General features: G+C 64.5%; 1 pseudogene; it reads right to left on the reverse strand.

Moving 5' to 3' along the window:
* Positions 1–5,766, reverse strand: part of LOC131353598 (complement component C7-like) — a 49,350-nt pseudogene extending 43,584 nt beyond the window's left edge.
* Between the last annotated feature and the right edge of the window lie 756 nt (positions 5,767–6,522).

Below are 6,522 nucleotides of genomic sequence, written 5' to 3' on the forward strand. Positions count from 1 at the left end.
ACAGCACAGCACAGCACAGCCTGGCCTGGCCTGGCACAGCACAGCACAGCACAGCTGGCACAGCACAGCACAGCCTGGCACTGGCCTGGCACAGCACAGCACAGCACAGCACAGCACAGCCTGGCACAGCACAGCACAGCACAGCACAGCACAGCACAGCACAGCACAGCACAGCTGGCACAGCACAGCACAGCACAGCACAGCACAGCACAGCACAGCACTGGCCAGCACAGCACAGCACAGCACAGCACAGCCTCAGCCTGGCCTGGCCTAGCCTGGCCTGGCCTGGCCTGGCCTGGCCTGGCCTGGCCTGGCCTGGCCTGGCCTGGCCCTGGCCTGGCCTGGCCTGGCCTGGCCTGGCCTGGCCTGGCCCTGGCCTGGCCTGGCCTGGCCTGGCCTGGCCTGGCCTGGCCTGGCCTGGCCTGGCCTGGCCTGGCCTGGCCTGGCCTGGCCTGGCCTGGCCCTGGCCTGGCCTGGCCTGGCCTGGCCTGGCCTGGCCTGGCCTGGCCTGGCCTGGCCTGGCCTGGCCTGGCCTGGCCTGGCCTGGCCTGGCCTGGCCTGGCCTGGCCTGGCCTGGCCTGGCCTGGCCTGGCCTGGCCTGGCCTGGCCTGGCCTGGCCTGGCCTGGCCTGGCCTGGCCTGGCCTGGCCTGGCCTGGCCTGGCCTGGCCTGGCCTGGCCTGGCCTGGCCTGGCACAGCTGGCCTGGCCTGGCCTGGCCTGGCCTGGCCTGGCACAGCACAGCCTGCACAGCCTGGCCTGGCCTGGCCTGGCACAGCACAGCACAGCCTGGCACAGCACAGCACAGCCTGGCACTGGCACAGCACAGCACAGCACAGCACAGCACAGCACAGCACAGGCCTGGCCTGGCACAGCACAGCACAGCACAGCACAGCACAGCACAGCACAGCACAGCCTAGCACAGCCTAGCCTAGCCTAGCCTAGCCTAGCCTGGCCTAGCCTAGCCTAGCCTACCTAGCCTAGCCTAGCCTAGCCTGGCCTAGCCTGCCTAGCCTAGCCTGGCCTGGCCACAAGCCTGGCCTGGCCTGGCCTAGCCTGGCCTGGCCTGGCCTGGCCTGGCCTGGCCTGGCCTGGCCTGGCCTGGCCTGGCCTGGCCTGGCCTGGCCTGGCCTGGCCTGGCCTGGCCTGGCCTGGCCTGGCCTGGCCTGGCCTGGCCTGGCCTGGCCTGGCCTGGCCTGGCCTGGCCTGGCCTGGCCTGGCCTGGCCTGGCCTGGCCTGGCCTGGCCTGGCCTGGCCTGGCCTGGCCTGGCCTGGCCTGGCCTGGCCTGGCCTGGCCTGGCCTGGCCTGGCCTGGCCTGGCCTGGCCTGGCCTGGCCTGGCCTGGCCTGGCCTGGCCTGGCCTGGCCTGGCCTGGCCTGGCCTGGCCTGGCCTGGCCTGGCCTGGCACAGCCTGGCCTGGCTGGCCTGGCCTGGCCTGGCCTGGCCTGGCCTGGCCTGGCCTGGCACAGCTGGCCTGGCACAGCCTGGCACAGCACAGCCTGGCCTGGCCTGGCCTGGCACAGCCTGGCCTGGCACAGCACAGCCTGGCACAGCACAGCACAGCCTGGCCTGGCCTGGCCTGGCACAGCCTGGCCTGGCCTAGCCTGGCCTGGCCTGGCACATTTTGCCTGGCACAGCCTAGCCTAGCACAGCACTGGCCTGAGCCTGGCCTGGCCTGGCACAGCCTGGCCTGGCCTGGCCTGGCACCTGGCTGAGCACAGCCTGGCCTGGCTGGCTGGCACAGCCTGGCCCTGGCCTAGCCTAAGCCTGGCCTGGCCTACAGCCTGGCCTGGCCTGGCCTGGCCTGGCCTGGCCTAGCCTGGCCTGGCCTGGCCTGGCCTGGCCTGGCCTGGCCTGGCCTGGCCTGGCCTAGCCTGGCCTGGCCTGGCCTGGCCTGGCCACAGCCTGGCCTGGCCTGGCCTGGCCTGGCCTGGCCTGGCCTGGCCTGGCCTGGCCTGGCCTGGCCTGGCCTGGCCTGGCCTGGCCTGGCCTGGCCTGGCCTGGCCTGGCCTGGCCTGGCCTGGCCTGGCCTGGCCTGGCCTGGCCTGGCCTGGCCTGGCCTGGCCTGGCCTGGCCTGGCCTGGCCTGGCCTGGCCTGGCCTGGCCTGGCCTGGCCTGGCCTGGCCTGGCCTGGCCTGGCCTGGCCTGGCCTGGCCTGGCCTGGCCTGGCCTGGCCTGGCCTGGCCTGGCCTGGCCTGGCCTGGCCTGGCCTGGCCTGGCCTGGCCTGGCTGAGCCTGGCCTGGCCTGGCCTGGCCTGGCCTGGCCTGGCCTGGCCTGGCCTGGCCTGGCCTGGCCTGGCCTGGCCTACAGCCTGGCCTGGCCCTGGCCTGGCCTGGCCTGGCCTGGCCTGGCCTGGCCTGGCCTGGCCTAGCCTGGCCTAGCCTGGCCTAGCCTAGCCTGGCCTGGCCTGGCCTGGCCTGGCCTGAGCCTGGCCTGGCCTGGCCTAGCCTGGCCTAGCCTAGCCTAGCCTGGCCTGGCCTAGCCTGGCCTAGCCTGGCCTAGCCTGGCCTGGCCTGGCCTGGCCTGGCCTGGCCTGGCCTGGCCTGGCCTGGCCTGGCCTGGCCACAGCCTGGCCTGGCCTGGCCTGGCCTGGCCTGGCCTGGCCTGGCCTGGCCTGGCCTGGCCTGGCCTGGCCTGGCCTGGCCTGGCCTGGCCTGGCCTGGCCTGGCCTGGCCTGGCCTGGCCTGGCCTGGCCTGGCACAGCCTGGCCTGGCCTGGCCTGGCCTGGCCTGGCCTGGCCTGGCCTGGCCTGGCCTGGCCTGGCCTGGCCTGGCCTGGCCTGGCCTGGCCTGGCCTGGCCTGGCCTGGCCTGGCCTGGCCTGGCCTGAGCCTGGCCTGGCCTGGCCTGGCCTGGCCTGGCCTAGCCTGGCCTGGCCTGGCCTGGCCTGGCCTGGCCTGGCCTGGCCTGGCCTGGCCTGGCCTGGCCTGGCCTGGCCTGGCCTGGCCTGGCCTGGCCTGGCCTGGCCTGGCCTGGCCTGGCCTGGCCTGGCCTGGCCTGGCCTGGCCTGGCCTGGCCTGGCCTGTACAGCCTGGCCTGGCCTGGCCTGGCCTGGCCTGGCCTGGCCTGGCCTGGCCTGGCCTGGCCTGGCCTGGCCTGGCCTGGCCTGGCACAGCACAGCCTGGCCTGGCCTGGCCTGGCCTGGCCTGCCTGGCCTGGCCTGGCCTGGCCTGGCCTGGCCTGGCCTGGCCTGGCCTGGCCTGGCCTGGCCTGGCCTGGCCTAGCCTGGCCTGGCCTGGCCTGGCCTGGCCTGGCCTGGCCTGGCCTGGCCTGGCCTGGCCTGGCCTGGCCTGGCCTGGCCTGGCCTGGCCTGGCCTGGCACAGCCTGGCCTGGCCTGGCCTGGCCTGGCCTGGCCTGGCCTGGCCTGGCACAGCACAGCACAGCCTGGCCTGGCCTGGCCTGGCCTGGCCTGGCCTGGCCTAGCCTGGCCTGGCCTGGCACAGCCTAGCCTGGCCTGGCCTGGCCTAGCCTAGCCTGGCCTGGCCTGGCCTGGCCTGGCCTGGCCTGGCCTGGCCTGGCCTGGCCTGGCCTGGCCTGGCCTGGCCTGGCCTGGCCTGGCCTGGCCTGGCCTGGCCTGGCCTGGCACAGTACAGCCTGGCCTGGCCTGGCCTGGCCTGGCCTGGCCTGGCCTGGCCTGGCCTGGCCTGGCCTGGCCTGGCCTGGCCTGGCCTGGCCTGGCCTGGCCTGGCCTGGCCTGGCCTGGCCTGGCCTGGCCTGGCCTGGCCTGGCCTGGCCTGGCCTGGCCTGGCCTGGCCTGGCCTGGCCTGGCCTGGCCTGGCCTGGCCTGGCCTGGCCTGGCCTGGCCTGGCCTGGCCTGGCCTGGCCTGGCCTGGCCTGGCCTGGCCTGGCCTGGCCTGGCCTGGCCTGGCCTGGCCTGGCCTGGCCTGGCCTGGCCTGGCCTGGCCTGGCCTGGCCTGGCCTGGCCTGGCCTGGCCTGGCCTGGCCTGGCCTGGCCTGGCCTGGCCTGGCCTGGCCTGGCCTGGCCTGGCCTGGCCTGGCCTGGCCTGGCCTGGCCTGGCCTGGCCTGGCCTGGCCTGGCCTGGCCTGGCCTGGCCTGGCCTGGCCTGGCCTGGCCTGGCCTGGCCTGGCCTGGCCTGGCCTGGCCTGGCCTGGCCTGGCCTGGCCTGGCCTGGCCTGGCCTGGCCTGGCCTGGCCTGGCCTGGCCTGGCCTGGCCTGGCCTGGCCTGGCCTGGCCTGGCCTGGCCTGGCCTGGCCTGGCCTGGCCTGGCCTGGCCTGGCCTGGCCTGGCCTGGCCTGGCCTGGCCTGGCCTGGCCTGGCCTGGCCTGGCCTGGCCTGGCCTGGCCTGGCCTGGCCCTGGCCTGGCCTGGCCTGGCCTAACCTGGCCTGGCCTGGCCTGGTTCCTGGCCTAACCCTAACCCCAGCCTGGCCCCCAACCCCAGAGCCTGGCCTAACCTAACCTGGCCCTGGCCCCCTAACCCCAACCTAACCCCAACCCCCCAACCCCTGGCCTAACCCTAACCTAATTCCTAACCCTAACCCTAACCCTAACCCCAACCCTAACCCCAACCCTAATCCAGCCAGTGCCGCCCGGTGTCAGGTTGGACATCCACTTGGCTCTCCCATCGAATTCATCACCAGCACCTAAAAAAAGAAAGGAAGAAGAGAAACAAGACCAATTAATTCTATTGATTATTATAACAATTATTACCAAAAACACTATTACCATCCAAAAAGTCAGTCAGCCAATCACGGTATTACTCCATTTGAATTCAAACAGTTTGAAAAAAGAGGGGGTGGAGCCTGTTTTCCAAACAACATGGGCTCTCCCACTAAGTTCACCACCAGCACCTAAAAAAAGACAAAAAAAAGAAAAACAAAAAAAAGGAAAAAAAACAAGATTAATTATTTTACTTATATTAATTATTATCAGAAAAAACACTCTTCCTGCTCAGAAAAGGCAGCCAGCCAATCACAGCACAGCTCCATTTAAATTTAAATTCAAATAGTTTGAAAAAAAGGGGGGGGTGGAGCTTGCTTGTCAAACAACATGGACCCTCCCATTGAGTTCACCACCAGCACCTAAAAAATAATAATAAAAAAATTTTTAAAAAATGGAAGGAAGGAGAAAAACAAGATTAATCATTTTAATTATTTTAATTACTATAATAATTATTATATATATAAAAAAGACACTACTTTTGTTCAAAAAAAAGCGGTCAGCCAATCACAACACAGCTCCATTTGGATTCAAACAGTCTGATTCTCAAACAACTCAGCCAATAGCAGTGGAGAGTTTTTTGAATTTGAACAGTTAGGAGAGAAGGGGTGGAGCCTTTCCCTCTTATAGCCTGCAGCTACACTCTCTCTCACACATATCTTTGTCAGATGAGCCTGTTCACTGCCATTGAGCCTGTTCATTCTAAACTCTACCACCAAAGGGTTTAAATCCACTTTGAAATTCAAAGGGTGCTACCTCTTTGTCTTGATTCTATTCAAAACCAGTTTGATTTTTCCAAGGAAAAGTTTTCTTTGATACCATATGTGCTTTTTTAGTTCATTACTGTGTTGTTACATGGTAATTACTAACATCCTTTCCTTTTTTGATATTTTTTCCATCAGTTTCACTTTTCAAACTTATTACTTTGAGTAATTCCTCTTTACAAGGTAAGTCATCGCCTGATGAAGGTTTGAAATAAACCGAAACGTTGCGCAACTGACTTACCTTTTCATTACTTTATCTACACAACATGGCTTATTTTCCGGGACCGAGGGCTGTTCGGTTTAGATCAGCCCCTAACCCTAACCATGTTGCTCCCCACCCAAGACCAAAAGGGCATGGGCCTGGGTCGGGTCAGAGGAGCTACAGCGATGTTGTGGCAGGAAGGTATAGACCCCCACACAACATGCAAAGCTATAGTCAACTCACACAGATGAGAAATTTTTGGAAACGTGGGGAGCGTCCTCCTAGACGCTACCCATCCACAACTAGTCAACCACTGAGACCTACACTCAGACCTTCAGGGGCAAGCCGCAATGAGGCACACCCAAACGGGAACGAAACTCAACATGGGGACCCTAGACCCCAAAACAACAGTAAAAACAAGCCTATGCCTAAACAACTTCCTCACAACACGAATAATGACAACCACTCATATGTTCACAACAAACAAGACCCAGAATACCAAAAATTCAGTTCTCTAGTTAAAAAAATATATCAACTCATGAGATCACATCACCATCAGGAAAAAGTCTCTAAAAACAATGACACAGAACCAACCACTTTTGTACGGCTCACACACTACCTGTCTGAAGTGATAAAACCGGCCAAGATGACACAATCAACCCTAACCCTAATTGAGGGAAATGCAAAAAACTGGACCTACACAACGAAACTGATCTTACAGGATCATTATGCCCAGTGCATTAACACAGAGGGGCAAGCTTTAAAAGACCTAATGATTAATGATTGGAGGTCAGCCTTTGAGATAGCTGTAAAATGGTACCAAAACAAGTACAGAAGAAGATGTCTGACAGAACCAACTGAAAGGGTAAAAGAGCTACTT

Source organism: Hemibagrus wyckioides, linkage group LG05 (genome assembly GCF_019097595.1).
Source record: "Hemibagrus wyckioides isolate EC202008001 linkage group LG05, SWU_Hwy_1.0, whole genome shotgun sequence".
NCBI classification, from domain to species: domain Eukaryota; kingdom Metazoa; phylum Chordata; class Actinopteri; order Siluriformes; family Bagridae; genus Hemibagrus; species Hemibagrus wyckioides.